The 19,039-nt window shown below is 42.9% G+C and overlaps 1 protein-coding gene across 2 annotated transcripts in view; it reads right to left on the bottom strand.

Annotated features, from left to right (window-relative positions):
* The window catches only part of HS6ST1 (heparan sulfate 6-O-sulfotransferase 1), a 141,610-nt gene that overhangs the window by 33,446 nt on the left and 89,125 nt on the right, over positions 1-19,039 (bottom strand). Inside the window, exon 3 of one of the 2 annotated variants that reach the window (XR_002086264.1) lies at positions 4,680-4,760. The exons of the other annotated variant lie outside the window; for it this stretch is intronic. The gene's annotated coding sequence lies outside the window, so the exon portion shown is untranslated. Of the gene's footprint in view, positions 1-4,679; positions 4,761-19,039 lie in introns of those variants that run through there. 2 annotated transcript variants of the gene reach the window in all.

Genomic DNA, 19,039 nt, shown 5'->3' with positions numbered 1-19,039 from the left:
CCTTCTCAGTTGGTAGAGCATGGGAAGCTGAAAAGTCCTTGGCTAGTGTAAGCATTACCTAGCAACAACTAAAACATCGGTGTGTTATCAACTTTGTTCTCATCCTAAATCCAAAACACAGCACTGTACCAGCTACTAGGAAGGAAATTAACTCTATCCCTGCCGAAACCAGGACACATGCTTATAATGGGAAGCGGTTAATGTTTAGTAGCCTGTGTGTAAGCCATTTACTGCTTCAGTCCAGAGGGCAAATATACAGGATGACTACCACAAGCGGCAGCTTCAGCAAAAGCAATGTAGGGGTAGATATGCCCAACTCTCCACACTGGAGTCAGCAGGGAGGCACAGCAGTGGTACTTTCTGAGGAAACCTGTGGCACAGCTACCGGTGCTGCTCCAAGCCGGGAAGTCCAGAAGCCCACAGGCCTTTCAGGGTTTTGCAACCGTCAGCTTCAATGATTTTAATTTGCCTGGCTGGGAGGAGGGGACGTCAGTGTGTAGCTGTCCTCCAAGCAACAGTCTCATAAAGATAATTGTATTCTCGCTCTTAAAGAGGACTTTCATTCCATAATCAAATGTCTTTTTCAAAGATCTGTGATACAAATGAGGAGGGTGCCTGTTCTCCCTCCAAAAGTTTGGACTGCTTTGACAGTGCTGTGACACAGTGCAAGACCCCTTCCCCCTCCCTCTGTGTGCTCTGCCCTCACTGTTCAACTGCCTGAGAGGTTTTCACTTTTTTTTCCCAAACATGTTTTCCTCTTTGACTATTTTTTCTTTCCTACGTAAAGCACAAACCCAGTAATATTCAAGAAGATGACAACTGTCAGACCCACAGTTTTCAAGTCAGCTAAAACATTGATGAAATGATTTTACTTGTCCCTGGTCTCCACTGCTGTCAGTTCTGGTACTTTTCACACAGTTTGAGATTCACTTTCAAATGTGTCATCTTGGCTGAGGCAGGGTCTTTGGCCTCAGAACGACACCCAGCCACCTTAAATCCTTAAATCCTCGCACCCCAGAGCAAACCTGCTGCTATGGAAAAACCTTGCTTGGTTTGCAGACAGAAGGGCTGGCTGCCCTACTCCACCTAACTCCCACAGATACCCTCTGTGCTGGAAGGGACCGTGCATTTCACTGCTCTGCCATGGCTGGCCATTGGCAGCAATGATAAACCAAGAGAAAGAGATTCAGCAAAATTCCTGGGCAGAGGATCCCTGGCAGGAAGCATGTGGGTGAGCCGCGTTGCAGAATTTGCAGGAGAGGATGGAAACCAGAGGGAGAGCATACGCAGCCCGTGTAACTCTGCTGGAGCAGTGGGACAGGCTTGGGAAGAGGAGCAGAACTTTTTCTAGATATTAAAAAAGTGGTAAGAATCTTCTCATAACCATTTCTCTATACTCCTTAGTTAAACTTTCCTTGATGACCTTCCCCATTCCTTTTGAGGCACGGTGTAAATCACAGACATAAAATTACATGGAGTTCTGTGTGAGCAAGCATTTCTCCACTGCAAGTCTGACTCGCTCCCTAGGTAACTGGAGATATTAAGAACTTAAATCCTTCAAACTACTGTTGCGAACAGCAGCACTTGACATGGTGACCCGAGACCGAAATAATCTTGGACTCTGATCTAGTTAAACATCCTTGTCTAATAACTGCCTCAGGCTTTCAGACTGCAAAACTGGGAAAATAAGGCAGCATCACAATACAAAAAGTCTTACTCATGACATTCCTGGCTAAGAATCTGCTCACCTTGAGCCTCCAGGTCAAACAGGCAGGTGGGAAGAGCTGGGGGTATCAATGGCAAGGCAGGAACGGACAATTCAGGCTGCAGTTCGGCTCTGAATGAAACCAATTACCCTTCCAACGCTCTCAGCACTTTTGTTTCAGCCTGTTACATCTGCTCTGTTAAGTGTGCTTCACTGCTCAGTGAGGTGGGCTTTACTGATGGTGGGAGTCGGGCTTTTTGTCTCGGGCCTGCCAGGCTTCACATCTACGCTCACCGCCTGTTTCTGAGAATAATTTAGATGAATTTTTCTGGGGTACGCACACGAAATCCCTGGATGGTGACATTTGGAAATGGGGTCAGGAAAGACCGTTATGTGCAAGTCTGAGGGCGCATAGCCCTTTCTGGAAGCAGCATGCCGCCAACACATTTGTGGAGAGAACTGCAGGATAAGCAAAAGCCTCCAAGCAGAGCTATGTTACACATCAAATGATCCCTAGAGAGCACGAGAAAGCTTAAGAGCAGCAGTTCTTAAATAAATAATAAAAAATAAGAAATCTGGAGTAAATGAGTAAATAAACTGAGGCCATGCTCAAGGACGGAAAAAAATTGATGACAATAGGCCGTATTTCCCATTGGTGGCGGCTGTCTCTCCCAGATCACTCTGCCTTTCAGAGCCCCAGTGCTTCTTCCTCTTTAAAATGCCATTTCAGCGGATTAGCCCTTTGATAGCTGCTCCCAGCCCTGCCAGCCTTGGTTAGTATCTGCCTTGCTGCCAGACAGAGATTTGCAGAACTGGAAAGCGACGCTGGACCAGACACATGCCACCCCGCCGAACTCCTGGGCCCCTCAGAGGGGGAGACTCCAGGACACCCCTTTCAGCTCCCAGTCCTGCTTCAGTCTTATGCGGATTACAGTTACAGTGCCATGTCAACCACTGGGATAGGATGGAAAAATTAGAGCCTTTGAGGTTCATTTACTGCATGACAGGTGTAATATTCAGAGTTGTTAAGAGACCTTTCTTTTGCTTTTCAACGATGGCAGCAATTCAAAAAGACCCTTAAAAATTCTTTTCTGTGCACCGTCCTCAGAGCTGCAACTATACACACCCGCTCCTGGACGGGATCCAGAAGTGTCAGCAACAGCCTGAGGGTTAAGTCCCTTCCCTTCTTATTGAAAACAATAGTCTTAAGGCTCACCATGAAACTCTTTGTTCCATATCCTCTACAATGAGGCCGAATGAGACCCCAGGGCATCCCACAGCGATAATCCAGGCTCATGTAACTTGCCTGAGGGCCTGTGAATTAGCATTTGCAGTGACTGGGTAGGTAAAAACTTTCCTCACATCCATTTTTTGGCACTGCAACACCCATCAGAGCCTGGAGTATTCCTACAGTGGCCACACGTTGTGTCATGTTTATTATGGCCTTTTACTCTGTGCACAAACTTTGGTAGAGATCCAGTATATGATTCCTCCTACTTCTTCCATGTTTTTCTGGTCTTCTATCAATTAACTTTCTTATAGATACATATCCTGCTTCAAAGCACATTTTTAATAGAGAAAACCCAATATTCCTAACAAGTTTTTAGTCTATAATGGGCATGAACAGCCACCTCCTCAACAAAACCCAGGAACCTTAATGTAGTTGATTTAATTTCTTGTGACACACTTGCAGTTTCTGTAATTTTGCCTCTGGCGCTGGCATCCAGCCACAGTGGCGAGTCATTGACAATTCCATTTCAAGGGTTAAATTTACATGTTTTACATAATGAGTACACACATTTTTCAGTTCCTACTAATTAAATTCATTGAGTGTTCTGTGACTCCACTGTCACTATGTAAATGGATGCAACCTACCATTGTTGAGAGAGGCGCAAGGCTACCAGCTCCAACCCTCTCTGTCAGTCACTCTCTGGAACACAGCCAGGCCTTTGCAGGGCTGTGGAGATGACCCAGACACTACAGCATGTATTTCTGGACCTCTGAGAGGGGGGAAGTATAAAGTCTGGAAAAATAATAGTATCTTCCAGATCTGTCAGAGACCAGGACTGTCTCTGTGCAAGCTGGGAAGCATCACGACTTCACTATTTGCCACTTGCTGATTACATATAAAAGTGCTCATTAAAATAAAATTTCCTACTTTAGTTTCTGTTGCTTGTCTTCAGCAAAATTCCGTGCTCCAAAATTGTCAGAAAATACACAGCCCTGCCTCCCAACATCTGCACATTTCTAAATTCCTCCTACAAAAGGTTCTCATCTCTAAGTGTCCTGGTTCCTGAAGAACAGAAGGTACTGAAAAGGCAAAGGCAGCAAGCTTTGGGAAGGAGTGGTTTGGAGATACTTCACCTCAGACTTGGCAGACTCCCGAGAGCAGCAGAAAAATGCAGTCTAAACCAAAGACATACTTGTAACACAGCGATAGAAAGAAAACACTGCAAGCTTCCAGGGAAGAGACAATGTCCCTGCCTGTCTTTGTACACCTATCACTATACATTCTGATCTTGATTGGCATCCTGTCTCTCTATTGTAATTTGAAAAAGCAGATATATATGTATCTTTAAATTCACTGGGCCTCATCTTGACAGCCACAATTCTCTGGAACTCCTGCGTGAAGGGAAACATCAAGTGACCTTGTCTTGCTCCTTGCAGTCCTGGGCAGATTCGCTGCTCCGAGGCTGCTCCAATGCCCTGGCTAACCTTTCGCTTGCCTCTCGGTTGCATTCAGGGAAGTGCTGGCAGAGCTGTGAAGCAGCAGGAGGGAGACAAAGCCCAGCATGACACAGTGGCACTGCGTACAATACCTTGTCAGGGGGCTGCCCAGGAAAATCCAAGCCTCCTCTATTGACAGCATCCCTACTTGCAGCCAATGGTTAGTGAAAACAAAATATAAAATGTACTTCTTAATTGGACTTCTTGCACTCCAAATGGCCACTGATTATTTTGCCTCCTTACTAACCTCTTCCCCAGATGGCTTTCAAGTTGTACTTCTGTACCTCTGATACATATATAATACTGACTGAGGAAGTAATGATCTTACCTTTAAAGTAATGAAGAAGAAAGGATCACACAGGGATATCAAAGCCACCAAAAGACAAATCCAGGTCAAACGAGAAAAGGAAAAGAGAAAGAGAGAGAAAAAACACAGTTAGATTTGTATTTCACTATGAGCATGCCAGCTAAACAGGAAAAAAAAAGACATTTTAATTCCATTTAGTTTGCTTTCTCCAAGCAAATGATAAAGTAAAAACAATGGAGCAAATGAAATAGAGTGACACAAAGTGCTTTTGTCAGGGGATAAAGATTTCAAAGATTTATGCAAATAATTTTTCACCAGCATTCCTTTGTGACACTGATTTGCTGTCATCAAAGGAGTAACAGGAAGATCTTTTATGTACTATGAAATTTAACACAGACACATACCATTCCCCTTTTGAACACTAAGTATAAGTAATGGATGCAGATATAGAGAAAAGGTAGGGTATGTATCAATATATCTGTCTGCACACACTTAACAATATTAACCCCTTGGCAAAAGTCCAGTTCTCGGTGGTACCAGCCCAGCCCATTGTATTTGCCATGTTATCTCAAAGCCCCGGGTGCAGTTTTAATATCCAGTCACTTTTCTCTATGTTAGCAGTATACTTCCGGCACTCAACCAAGGAAAATGCTTTGGAGACCTGTTAAAGCTAAAACAAAAATCCATAAAACAACAGAGGTTTGGTGCAATGAAAGGATAAAAAGGGGAGGGGAATAATTACTTGCAAGAAAAGAAACAAAGACTGTTCTAAAGTCAGAAATTCTGAGTTTCCTGGGGAATTTATCAGAGAGACTGAAAGATTTCTAGTGCTACTGAAGGAAGCAAGCAGGAGGCTCAAGTCCTTTAATTGTCTCTTCATTAGTGCTCCAACACTGTGGTGAAAGGTTTGACATAAGTCTCTGTGAATAAAGGAAAAAACCCAAGCAAATGTGAAATTCTGTCTCTTGTCATGTGTGTGTCCCCCATGGCTGCATACAGGTTTCATGAATTTGGCATGGCATGTTTAAATTATTTTTATAATGCTTTCCGTTTTCACTGATGATAAAATTACAACCACAATTTTATTTCTTTTAAATATTAAGAGGAACCTCTTTCAAGAGCTGCAAAATCAAGTTTGCATTTATATGGAAAACTTTAACAAAATGGTGTCATAAGTTGTCTCTACTTTTTCTATTCGAGCTCTAATGCTTGACCCTAAATGGCACACATATAAAGAGATGTTCCTCCAGAGAAATCAACAGCATAATGTAAGAAAAAAGACCACAGACAGATACAGAAAGCAACTGTAATGTGCTGGAGTGTAACAGCAAATGTGTCTACCGTGGTGGATGGAGGAAGGTATGCACTCAACTCTGTTCATCACAGCATTGCAGGGATATGTTAACTAGACACCTGGTCCAGCTCGGCTGGGGGCTATGATTGCTCAGTGCTGCCTCCGAGCTAATTAGCTCTACTGATGGCAACACGCTGCTGCCCGGGCATCTCTGCACTGGCTCCAGTTCACAGGGTAGAAATACTCGGTGATAACAATGAGCTGTGAAACTCCTCTCCTCCCCCAGGCCAGGCCTGGGTGCTGAGAAACCAGCCCTCTAGCCACGAAACACGTGTGGGAACAGGCAGCAGAGAAGTTTCAGCTATGACACTCGCTCTCACTCATTGTGAGGCTATGATGAAAATAAGGGCCTTCTGCCAAAGCACTTCTGCCAGCGTATTCTTCCATCCACCTTTTTTTCTGTTTATGCAAAAAGACAGGGAGGAAATGAAATCTTGGATAAAGTCACTCTGCTGAAGGACCCAACAGGGTGGAGAGACCATAGCTCTAAATAAATTCCAGTTATGATCTCACTCCTCAGTAACTACTGAGCAAAGATGAATGAGAAATGAGCAAGGGCACATGTAATGAGACTTTTGTTTCACTGGGTTCATACGGTCACAAAAGTAAGTGGGAACATGAACTGTCTCTGACTTTCACCCCAAAACCTTTACAGGCTGTCTGTTACTGCCTTGATAATCATCAATGTATTGAATTCACTCACTGAATTCAATTTTCGATAAGGAAAGCAGTGAGAATGAAGGAAAGTGGTTCAAAAAAACGTGGTAAGTGGAAGAGCGAGCTCTGTAAGGCAGGAGAACCCAAAGGATCTGGAGTTTGGGCACAAAGCTGGTCTGAGGGCTCTTCCCTCCCACTGAGATCTGCCCCCAGCAGATTTCTTGTCTCTGGGTTGGGGGGGGGGAACTGCTGCTTCAGCTGGTCCTCTGAAAGTGACAGGGAGTTTTGCAAGAACTTCTTGTACAAGATTATTTATCTTTTCTTCTGTCTCAACAGGGCCCTGTAGCTCCATTTCCCCACGGAGAGCTGGAATGAACTATAAAGTACATGTCCTGCTGCGGGGGAGTGGCACACTGTGCAGAAATCAAGGACATTTACTCTCTGTATTTCTAAGATACTCTGACGCCTGGAGGTGCAATATTAAGGCTGCACTACACAATCAGCAGAAGAAAAGAGTCCTGCACAACAAACTCCAGAAAAAGGTAACCTTTTCTAGGTGAATACATAATGCCTTGCGTCTCACCAGTTTGGCTTTCAATTGTGGGCAATAGTGCACTACTAGAAGATTAAACATGAAGACAAAATGGAATTACTAGTCTTTATTCCTGTGCCAAATGCTAGATGAGCTGTGTGAACGTATTTGTTTATAAAGGTAACAACATATGTGACATCTTCTTGACACTTAAGAGCACCTCCTACTGCAGGGTCAAAATGAACCTCACGAACATCAGTAAATACAGCCCTACAGCATCCTCGAGAAACTAGCAAAGACTTATAATTCCAATAGGCAGGCAGGAAAACTGAAGCTTAAGAGAGTGTAATTAATGATACATAGGAGGTGGGTGTCGTACAGCTATATTGTCAGCAGTAAAACCCCTAGCCCCAGCCCTGGCTTTTGTCAGGCTCCTGGTGCCGGTTGGTGCTAATGCCACGTGCTAAGCAGGGAAGGGGCAGTCGGGCTGTGGTGAGGGGCTCAGGAAGGAGGGAGGGATAAGACGTGGTGGCAGCTGAGACCTGCTGCTGTGACCACTCCTGCTGCCTGCATGTCCACCACATACAGCTTCCTCTGGCTGCTGCCACCCTTGCGATGAAGGCTGGAAGAAGCCAGAGGAGACTGGGGAGCCGGGAGCCCTCGGGGTAGGCATGCTGCTCTCATAGCGTCCTTGCTGCTGTTCTGGATGTTCCCATGCAAGTTGTAAATGGGTAGCTGAGATACAGGAAACAGGTGACCCTCGCCATGACAGAGTTCAGTTCAGGCTATTTTAAGCATCACATCACTGCGTTAGTCTGGTCCTGCCACAGAAGCTAGCGCAGGCATTTACACCGCAGCCTTGATCTAAGAGGACTGTAGCATGACCATAAAGATGGCTGAGGTATCAAAGGGACTTTTAACTTTATCTTGAATGGCACAGTACTGATGGAAATATGTTCTGTTACTAGAGATGAACTGAAGATAATGTTGTTTGTATGGAATTGGACATGCACTCTGTCTTCAGCGCTTGCTCTTAAACAAGAAAGCACTGCTCTCTCTGCTGCACTTTGTTCCCCGCTGAGCCCAGTGCAGATTCCAGTCATTCCAAACCTAAAGACAGTTTTAAGGGTGTAAGATGCAAGGACATCAAAACTCAGATTTCCTTTTAATTTATTTCCTTTTACCCTGTACTGATGGGCACAGTATCTCCTATCAACAAAAATAAGAGCATCACCCAGTAAATCTCTTTCCAGGGGTCAACATGAGAGCACAGAACAATTGTCTAGGGAGAGCAAGATTATTTGCTTAATTCAAAACCACTTTTTTCTCATTAGCTGGCAGAGAAAGGGAAGGGAGTAGAAAAATCAATAAATATAATAACTTTAATAATAATCACATAGGGAAAAGTTGAAATGAAGTTAAATAAATGAAGTTTAATAATGATTTTTAATTATAGAGGCTTTCATTTCACTTTTCAAATGGATCTTAAAAACCTTGCCCTTGGAAACCTCACTGTAGTTATGAAATAATGAATAATTCAACACAGCTGCAGTTGACACTTTACACACCACTGATGGTAATAGCATTGCTGTGATCAATCTGCAGAATGCCTTTCTTTAAAGTTCCTACATCTGGCTGTTAATACAGCTCCGAATCACAACGTATTTTGCAGTCCCTAATTTTGTGAAGAGATGCACGCAAGCAGAACTGAACTACTTCCTAAGCTTCTGCGTGCCAACTTACAAAGGCTGGATTGCTCCATGCGACATCTCATTCAGGGCTGGAGTCAGAAGCAAGAAAGAGTGGTCTTGGAAATTACAGCAGGATGGTATCCTGGCTGTTAGGTTTGGGCAGGGAGAGGAGAACACTCAAGAATGTGCCTTCAGGAGAAAAGCGCTTAGATGTGCCCTGGCACGCCAGTTGAACAAGTGAGAGTTTTGTCTCTCCGAGGACAATAATTTCTGGAATCTTACAAATGCCAAATTGTTCTTAAGATCTGAACAGGAGAGTAAAGCAAGAGAAACTGCCTGCTCACTTCATAAAAGAAGTCTGCCCCAGCCCCTTTTCCTGGAATATCCCTCCACCATCAATGCACTGAAGTACTGTTTGTTTGCATTCAACAGGGAGAAAGCTACACATTACTGAAGCGAGCTCCTCACAGGCTGTTGGGACTGTCAGCAAAGCACCAGGGATGTACAAATCCATAAGCATAAGAGAAATGAAAAGACTACCATTAAAAAACAACAACAACAAAGCAACCTCCAAAAAACAAACAACAAAGACATTCAAACTTCAGAAGGAAGTTTTCCAGTGAGTGACAGAGCTGTCACTATGTTTCATGACAGTGAGATAGGATATGGCTTTAAAGTTCTGCGTTAATCAGAGCAAAGCAATGACTTGAGAGTATCATCTGCACTTCATGCTATCGTTTTTAAGGAACTGCAAAATTATTAAGAAATTGTGCCATGTTACATATTAACCCAGTTTTTCAGATGGTGGACTCTTAACTGTGGGAATACATTCAGGGGACAAACTTAATCCTTTATGCACATCAATTTGTGGACATTTGAATCTGTGGATGTTTGGAAACTCAAATGTACACGTGATGCAGATGGTGCTCTGTAAACAGCCATGTGGTTGAATAATTTCATTCACATGATTCACTTCACTAGCAAGTTAATGTGCAAAATACTCATTTTGACTGGCAGGATTGGGGTGCCTTGACGTAGACATGGAGGGAAATAGGGTGTGATTGGATTTCCTGGGGTTCAGAAAACTACTCACAGCTTATTAGCAAAATCTGTGTTTTTCCTTCTCGTTCTCCTTTGAAACAATGCTTGACTCTAAAATGTTGTTTGCCATGCAGAAGTGCCAGAAGCTGTGCTGTCTGTACATATATCATTTTGTGAGTCCCTTCCAAAACCACATCCCGCAACTACCAGGTAAGGAGGAGCTCAGATTTCTTTCAGATCCCACAAGTCTTCAGTTCTGCTCAAATTCGTTCACTCATTCCTTTCAACTCACTTTCTTGACAACTAAACAGAAAGGCCCTTTAAAATAACTTGTACACTTAACTTTCAATCAAAATTTTTTAAAGTATCTAAAATATACTTTGGAAATATTCAAACAGTAATGGCCTTTTCATTTGGGGCTTAATCCTAGGGAAAAGCCCTAGGTCTCTCAGGAGATTTCAGGTTTTATTAGTCATTTGGAAATTAAGACATTTTAATGTAATTCGTAAAAAAAAAATTTGGAAGCTTGTGCTCTCATTTACCTGCCAAACCCAAAAAAGAAGTTGTATTAAAGCTTACCAGGCAGCAGAAAAAAATATCCTCAACAGCTACAGGAAAGAAATCTGTGCTGAGAACCCTTAGGCATGCTGGAGGGGGATGAGAAGAACCTGCTTTGTGATGGCATCTATCAAGACGTCCCTGTGGCTGACTCAGAGGCTTCTGTAATGTTTCCCTGTACCCAGCTCAGAGCTATCCACTGATACAGAGAAGAGATTGTGGCTTTGGATCCTTCCCTAAAGCCACCTACACGGGACCACCAACTCCAGCAGGGCAGCAGGAGGGAGAACTCCCCACAAAGATTTTGGATTTAACTGTTTCTGTTACTTTTTGCAGTCACATGCTAGCAAAATAGGATTGCCTCTGTTAGAGGGCAGGAATACAATCTCAGTTCTAAAGTTTGGTAGGTAAATGTAAGAAGAGGTTGGAAATGCTTTATTTTCCTTTCAAAATTAAAAAAACAAAGTGAGATTTAAAAATTAATCCTGCTTTAGTTGTTAGACCTGCTATTGGCCTTACTTGTCTTCTGTGTGAAGCCGTTGTTAAACTCCAGGGGAATACTTTCAAAGCATGGAAGACTACATGCTAACTGATAATTCTGTCATTAATTAGGGATCTTATTATTACAGTTTGGGTTTGATATTTAGAAAATATCTTTGAAACCAATCTTAAATGCTAATAAGAGAAATAACTCCTCAGAATGCCTTCCATGTTGAGAATACTGTATCAGTTTTGCTATAGCTCTCAAGAGCCAGTATAATAGTCTCTTTCAGCCAGAGTTTTAATCTTACAAAGCACAGACGTGCTATTCCATTTGCTAAGTTATTTACCTAGTGATGCAAAACCCGGGCACAGAGCTGACATCCTACTGCGTTTAGACAGACACGTGTATTAGGCAAATCTTAGTACCACGTCCCTGAAGGCACTGAGATAGTGCAAAGCACTGAGGTCCTCTGAAAGCTGAAGTGCTGTATCACTTACAAAGATAATACTCGCTTTACAGGAGTGCAAATTTCTGTAAAACTGCCTTTAGATGGAAGCTGAGTACATGAAAATTCCTGCTTAGGAGGGAAGCTTTGGTTCTGCACACTAGCTTCTCTGCAACCTGATTTTTCTTAGCCAAAGAGAACAAAAAACAGAAAATCTTGATTGAACAGATTTTGTTTTGTTTCTTTTTTCTCTTTCCTTCAAAAGAATTGCTGATGTCAAAAAATGTCAAAACACAATTAGGGAGGCCTTTCCTCCTCTTCTGTATGCTTTCTGACAGTATTTAATCATTACCTTCCAAATTAGTTTCAGAATGATGGCAAATAAATGGAAAAAAAAAAAAAAAAAAAAAAAAAAAAAAAAAAAAAAAAAAAAAAAAAAAAAAAAAAAAAAAAAAAAAAAAAAAAAAAAAAAAAAAAAAAAAAAAAAAAAAAAAAAAAAAAAAAAAAAAAAAAAAAAAAAAAAAAAAAAAAAAAAAAAAAAAAAAAAGTGGTACAACCAGGGATGTGGAGCCGACAGGGCCAATGCTTAAGTTTGAGCCTGTGCCTCATATTCACTGGTTTCAGTGGGTCTTTTGCACATACTTTGGCACTTTCCTGAGAGATGACGGACTGCTCAGTTGAGATCTCACCTAATTTTGGTATTTCAGTAGAGCCCATCATTATGCAAACTAAATGGATGTTGATCCAATCTACAAATAACAAACCTGATCCTACAAACCCCTTATATTTTGAGAAACAGAAACAGAAAGAAGGATGTTGTCTTTAAGGAAACTCTGCAGGTTTCAGCCCAAAGGTAGCTCTCGTGAAAAGATCAAAACCCAAACCTAACCTATTGCAATGTCTGACCTTTGATTATAAGGACTCTGACAAAAGCTACCATCACAGGAAGATTTGCCATACAATGGAGTTTCAAGAAAAGCTAAAATAAATAAGTAGGAAAGCACTGACAAGAATTTGGGGCTGAAGCCAGCACAGTATGATTGATGTGGCTTTGCCCACGTAGAGCAGAATAAGAAACTGTATTTTGAAAAAAATCGACAGGGGTTTGAGACCCACATAGTGCTCTGTTCTGGGTTCAACATCATCACCGAGAGTCAGGCCAAACCGCACTCTGCATCAAATCTCAGTGAGAGAAAAAGTTGGCTTTCACCTACTTTTATGTTTCCCACCTGCAGGCTGAGGCTGCTGCAGACAGTTGCAATGAGCCACCACTTGAGGGATGCATTTCTGGCAGCCAGGAATCCCTGACAGCACTGAGCTGCTTTCCAGCCATGCCTCTTTTCCTACCTGGAATATTCCTGCAGTCTGTCCTCTGGACTAGCAGAGCTTGTCACATCTCATGCATCTTGTTAGGCTGTAAGCAGTTGGAAGCTGGAATAGTGCTACATGTCTTGTAAAGTACCTAGTCCATCCAGGGACATAAATCGAAACAGTCACTTCATCTGATGTAACTTTGTCTTCTGTTGCTACATGGAAATGTCACGGACAAAATGGGGGGGAAGAGGGTTGGGTTTTTTTTACACCATTCAAATTGCCTTGGTCCACAGGATGGCACGTAGCTTACTCTTACGGGTTGCTGAAACTGTTTTCTTTCCTTCTATCCCTTTAGGGAGTCTTTATTCAACACTTGCAGCTCCATGCTTCACAAACGCCTTAGCTGCCTTCTGTGTCCCCACCTCTGAAATCCTAGTTAGAGGAGAGAAATCTATCCAAAGACAGAGCAAAGCGTGCAGCTGGAGGGGAGAGAAGCAGAAGAGCCTCCCCCGAAAGCTGCCTGCCCTGCTACCCCTGCCTCTGCTGCCTGTTGACCTCGAAGAGGGCTGCCTACAAAGCTGAGCTTGCAGTACAGGTGATGACAGTAACACTGCTGATAATAGACTTGGTATTAAGGAGCTTTGTCACTTAGCTCTCAAAACATCTTAATTTTACAGAGCGGGGAAAAGATAAAATCTGATCAGCTGGATAATAGGCCTACTGCACGCCACTGGGGAGAGTGGTGCACAAGCAGTGACTGGATTTTCTTCCTTCATATTACTCTACTGTATAGATTTCAATGAGAATTTAGGCAGATTAGATTCCCCCGCTGTCTTCTCTTTGCACACCCATGTACAGTATTGCCAGGCCAAATACGGAAAAAATTAATGAGTTAGGACCTTCCACCTACAGACATGCATGCACACAGTCATAGCTTTTATTAAATAATAAGTCCTGAATTTTAAAACTGTTCCTTCCTTGTGATAGGAGGAGTCAAAGGTAATAATGTAATTTCAGCAGCTGAGATACAAGGGAAAACACTACAGTGGTACTATTTAAAAAGCCTCCCATTAGCAATACTGCTATAAACACACATACTAGTTCCTGATTCTTGTGCATATTTCAACTATTCCGACTCAGTTTACTGAAATTCAACATAAACCCCCCTCTGTGTACAATATATAGCGATATAAGCACTACTTCTTACAGGTGAACTCAGTGTAGTGAATAATTAAACAAATATATATCTTTATCTCCCATCCCCCCATTTGTAGAATACTTGTGAATGTAATTTCGTTTTATGCAACACTCATGGTGTTTTCTTCCTGAAAGAAGAAAGCAAACAAAAGAAATACACTGGCAGGATAAGGTGACTGTTTTTAAAGCTGAGCTGTAACTTGCAGTAACAGCGTTTCTCTGAGTTGGTTCTTTAGTCAATTCAGCTGCAAATGCTGAAACACTCACTTTACCTCCAGAGCCCAAGACCAGCCTCAGCCTATGCTCCTAGGGCCTCTTCTTGCCATAAAAAAGAGGCAGGAGAAGTTTCCTCAGAATTAAAAATCTGTGTTGCTGAGGATTTCAGAGAGGGAGGAAAAGCAGCTGGGTCACCAGGTCTACCTTTGCTGAAATAACTCCAAAGATGAGGTATGTACCCTGCAATACCCAGGGACATACTCTGGCATGCAGTACCTTACAAGAAGAAATCTCCTCTTTGGAGAGCGGGAAGGAGAAGTATCAGCTCTGTCAGTCAGACTGATTGAAGCATGGCTCTTCCGAATGTGGCATCTGACCTGGCTGCCGTATGTAGTACACGGTGTTTAACAAAGGTCAGGAGTTTGCTGCACATATCTGCTGACCAGATCGCAAAGATTGGCGTGTTTCTGAAGCAGGTGGGAGATGCCATCTGTCTCCCCATGGAAAGTGCTTTGACATTCAGAGAGAAGGGCTTGCACGCCAGCTGACAGCACTGTAAAAGAAACCTTGGGATCCATTTTGAGATTCTCTGGGATAGGACAGTTTGACTTTCAAATTTCCAGATATAACCAAAAGCAGGGAAAAGACTGGCCTGTTGAGGCAACAAAGCAAAGTTTGGGATATGTCCTGACTACATGCTTAGGAATGATGAAGTGACAGACTGCTCAGGTGGAATTTCAAAAAACCCCATGTGGGTCAATTCTTTGGCAGTTTCATCACTAACTGGTCCCTTCAGAAAAATATAATTAAATAATTGTTAGGGACAGAGGACACAGAAATTGTTTAGCTGCTTCATGGGACACTGAAATGCACCTAACCATCAGGAGAATTCAGGAATTTGGATCTATTTTCATGGATTGTTCTGGGATATGCAACTGCATTCTTCTATCTCTGACAATTTATGGGCATATTACGCATCTCGTTTCAAATCCAGGACTCTTGCAGGTAGAACAGGCACCGAGAGTTCCCATTCTTCCATGTATTACTGCCAAGAGTGGGACAGTAAACAAGCCCCAAAATCTGCACGTTTAGACTCCACTCCCGAGGAATGCGGTGCAGCAGAAGTGGCCAGCACATGTCACAACAGGAGAGCGAGAATGTCCCGAGGATTCTTGAAAGACATTTTGAGGGCACTTGGGCCAAACATATATAAAATTTAGATCAGATATCAGTGAGGCTCTGTTCTGAGCTCAAGCAGAAAGAGAAAGCAGAGAGAGGGTCAAGGCTGCCTTGCACTTCATGACCTCATTTAGAATCATGTTGTCTTATGCACCAGAAAATATTGGTCCTGCAAGGCACTTACAAAACCACTTTCTTGAAGAACTTCCCATTTGTCTGCTGAAGGACTTCTATCCGCCTCATTCTGTAACTCTTCAGTGGGCAATGAGAGGAGATGAGCATGTTGCATTATAGCTTTTTCTTTTCCTTAGAGAGACTTTTGGGGTTAGTGAATGATGACACTACAAAATATATGGAAAGGAAGAGTGATCTGCTGGCACCAAAACACGAATTTTCTGGCAAGTTTTGATGAAAATTAATGAGAAATACATGCAGTCATGGTCATATTAGCCAATATTGACTCTCTTGGAGTAGTTACCAGATGAAATCATGCCCTGGAATGCGGTCTGCTTTGCCAGAAGCATTATTTCTTTCTGGAATTCGATTTTTCAACCCAAGAAACAACCACGTTCTGTCTAAACTGAAAATACCAGACAAGAGTGTCACATTTTAAGCGTGTACTGAAAGTTTAAGTAAAAAGGAAAACAAGCAACCCTTCTGCCTCTTTACCTAGCTCTGTGAGTTTATTCAAATATTCCTTTCAGGCTGCAAAGAAAAAAGACTAACACTTTTAGAGACCTGTCTGGCTTCCAGCACTTTCAAAAGTCAGGCATGACCTATTCTGCTGCCACATTTCTCTCAAAATGAGGGGTCTTGCAGCACTAAAAAGTGAATTTCTCCCAACCCTGATTCAGAGAAACACTTGAGCTGACCCCAGACCCATTCCCACTTGGGCTAGGAAGCCTTTAAGTGGATATTTAACTTCAGGCATGTTCTTAAGCCATTTGCTGATCAAGAATGGACCACCGAACTGGGAGAATGTGCCTGTGCATGTGCATGCGGGGTGGCAGGCAGTGCCAGAGCTAATGTTTCAAAGTCCTGGCCCAAGGACTGGCTCACCCCTACACTGGCAGGTTTGGAAGAGGCAACTCAGGCGTGTCCTGTATCAAACCCAGCGCACACCCACAGCTGTCATTTAGCTAAGACCTCAGAGCACCTGGCAGCCAAGACATCAACAGGATGTCACCTAAAGGTGTAATGCAGTAGTTTATCCCTAAAACCTGTACAGTTATATAAGGATACATGTTTGCACAGGGAATGACTGAACGTGAGTGGGTAAGAAGTAGCATATCAATTTGCTAATTGTAGAACAGAGAAAGATTAGTGAAAGCTGGTGATGCTGGACCTTTTTTTTAAAGATTGCTGGTAAACTGCCTGTGAACCACACTGCAAACAACAGCAAGCTGTTTCTGGACACCTATTCAGGAAAATCAAAGCCCAAAGGCTTGCCAGGTTATTCTGCATGCATTTGTGCGAATGGGAATAAACTTACATGTCAGAGAACGAGCGAGCTAAGAAGCAAAGCAGAGAGCAACCAGGCTGCTGAAGGATGTGCCAATCCATGCACAATGAGAATGCTCCCCTGCGCAAAAATGAGCGTGCTTTAATTCCTGCCTTACATTTACAATTTTGTTGGCTTGTCCCATACCCGAGAGAAAGCTACTAGAACATAAACAGAGTGGGGAAATCACTGATATGGGCCCTACATCTGTTTTCAGAACAGTATTTGCTTCCTTTGACTGTAGTCATGGCATGCAAGTAAAAATAGGACACTTTTCAGTGGGGATGCAGTATTCAGAGACTGCCAGGGAAAGATTGAGAGCGTGGCGAACACCTATCTTACACTTGTTTAGACAGAGTACAGGGATGTGAAGAGAAGCAGTGTCGTTGGGCTGTGGAGGAAAATGCATATCCCTGCATGAGCTGTTTGTTGGAAGGACGTACTGTGGGAGCCAGGGCAAAAGAGGCTTTTGGGTTTCCACTGAGGTGCCTGGCACTGACCTGAGAACGTGAGAAAATTCGCAGCTCTTCTTGTGAGACTTGCTTGAAGAAAGTGAAAAATGAGACTGGGGATAAGACAGCCTAATGCGGGATTCAGAGGTGCTCTGCCCTGGCCCAATTCAGCTACTGCTGAACTCCATGTAGTTTTATCAGCTAATTCAGTGAGAATGAAGCCAGTACCAAATGTTACTTTATTTGTGACTGTGCCTTAGAAGGGACAGGTCATTCTTTACATTTACCTCTCTGTATTAAAATAAAGCCCCACACAAAGGCACTTAATCTTCACATGGGCCAGCAGGAGCTTTTTTGCACTGATTGGAATGTCAGAAACATGCTGTCTTTGATATTGAAAGGGCAGCGATTTCCTTGCAGCAAATATGCATATATATCATGGAGGTGATGTGTTCAGAATAGGGAGATAGGAAAGAAGGAGAAAAGTGAGCCAACAGCAATCTTGCTTATCTGTGCCTTGCTGTGTTCACAGTCCAGGAGAACTGATATCTGTATCATTGAGATACGGCCTCATTCCTCTTGGGATTGCAGTAACCATCTTCACATGGAAAATAGCTAACAACATGCTACATCTAAAAGAGCTTGCCACAACTGATCCTCAGCTGCTCCACTTGAAGACTATTAATCTAATTTCTTCATTATTATCTTTTCAGAAATTGGATCCAGCTGTTCAGCAATCTTCAGTGGGAGGTTAATGAATACTGCTGAGCTTGCATAACAAAATTTGAGCTTCAAAAAACTTCTGGGTTCATTTTTAATGAAATGTTTTAAATTCTTGGCTATTATCTATTTTGCAAGCTTCAGAAGTAGCCCTGGTGCTCTTTTAACTTGCTTACTTGATATTTTTTGTTAGAAGAAACTCAAAGCATATGTATTAAAATGCATCATATTGTTGTTCTTTTAGCCCAAACAATATGCAAAAGTCAAAGCCTTCCTGTCTTGTTTCCATGAAAAATTGATACGGCTCCAATATTTCTTTGCAAATAAGTAAGACTGCACAAGAATCTACAAAAAGTCTTTTTTTTCCTGAACACACAAGAGAAAAAAAAAGGAATAGAAATACTCTTGGAGGCTAGGAGGGTGTTAGGGACAGGTATCCTACTTTTTTGACGTCTTCCTGGCCATCCCTCAGCACCACTTCTGATTACTACTGGGAAAAGGTGGATTTGGCTTGACCTGCTGTGGCTGTCCTCCGCCTTCTCCAGAGCTCACCCTTTCACCAGAGTTCTGTCTCAGGAAGACCTGCCTCAGCATCCTTGTATTGGGTTTGTGTGGCAAGGTTTTGGTATCTGGGGGGCTACAGGGGTGGCTTCTGTGAGACGCTGCTAGAAGCTAGAGTCAATGCCAGCCAGCTCCAAGACAGACCCGCTGCTGGCCAAGGCCGAGCCAATCATCAATGGTGGCAGTGCCTCCGTGGTAACATATTTAAGAAGGGAAAAAACTGTGCAACTGCAGCTGGAGAGAGGAGTGAGAATATGTGAGAGAAACAACTCTGCAGACACCAAGGCCAGTGAAGGAGAAGGGGGAGGAGGTGCTCCAGGCGCCAGAGCAGAGATTCCCCTGCAGCCCGTGGTGAAGACCACGGTGAGGCAGGCTGTCCCCCTGCAGCCCATGGAGGT

Source organism: Aptenodytes forsteri, unplaced genomic scaffold, assembly GCF_000699145.1.
Source record: "Aptenodytes forsteri isolate BGI_AS27 unplaced genomic scaffold, ASM69914v1 Scaffold278, whole genome shotgun sequence".
Lineage (NCBI taxonomy): Eukaryota > Metazoa > Chordata > Aves > Sphenisciformes > Spheniscidae > Aptenodytes > Aptenodytes forsteri.
This window is presented reverse-complemented; position numbering and strand designations above follow the sequence as displayed.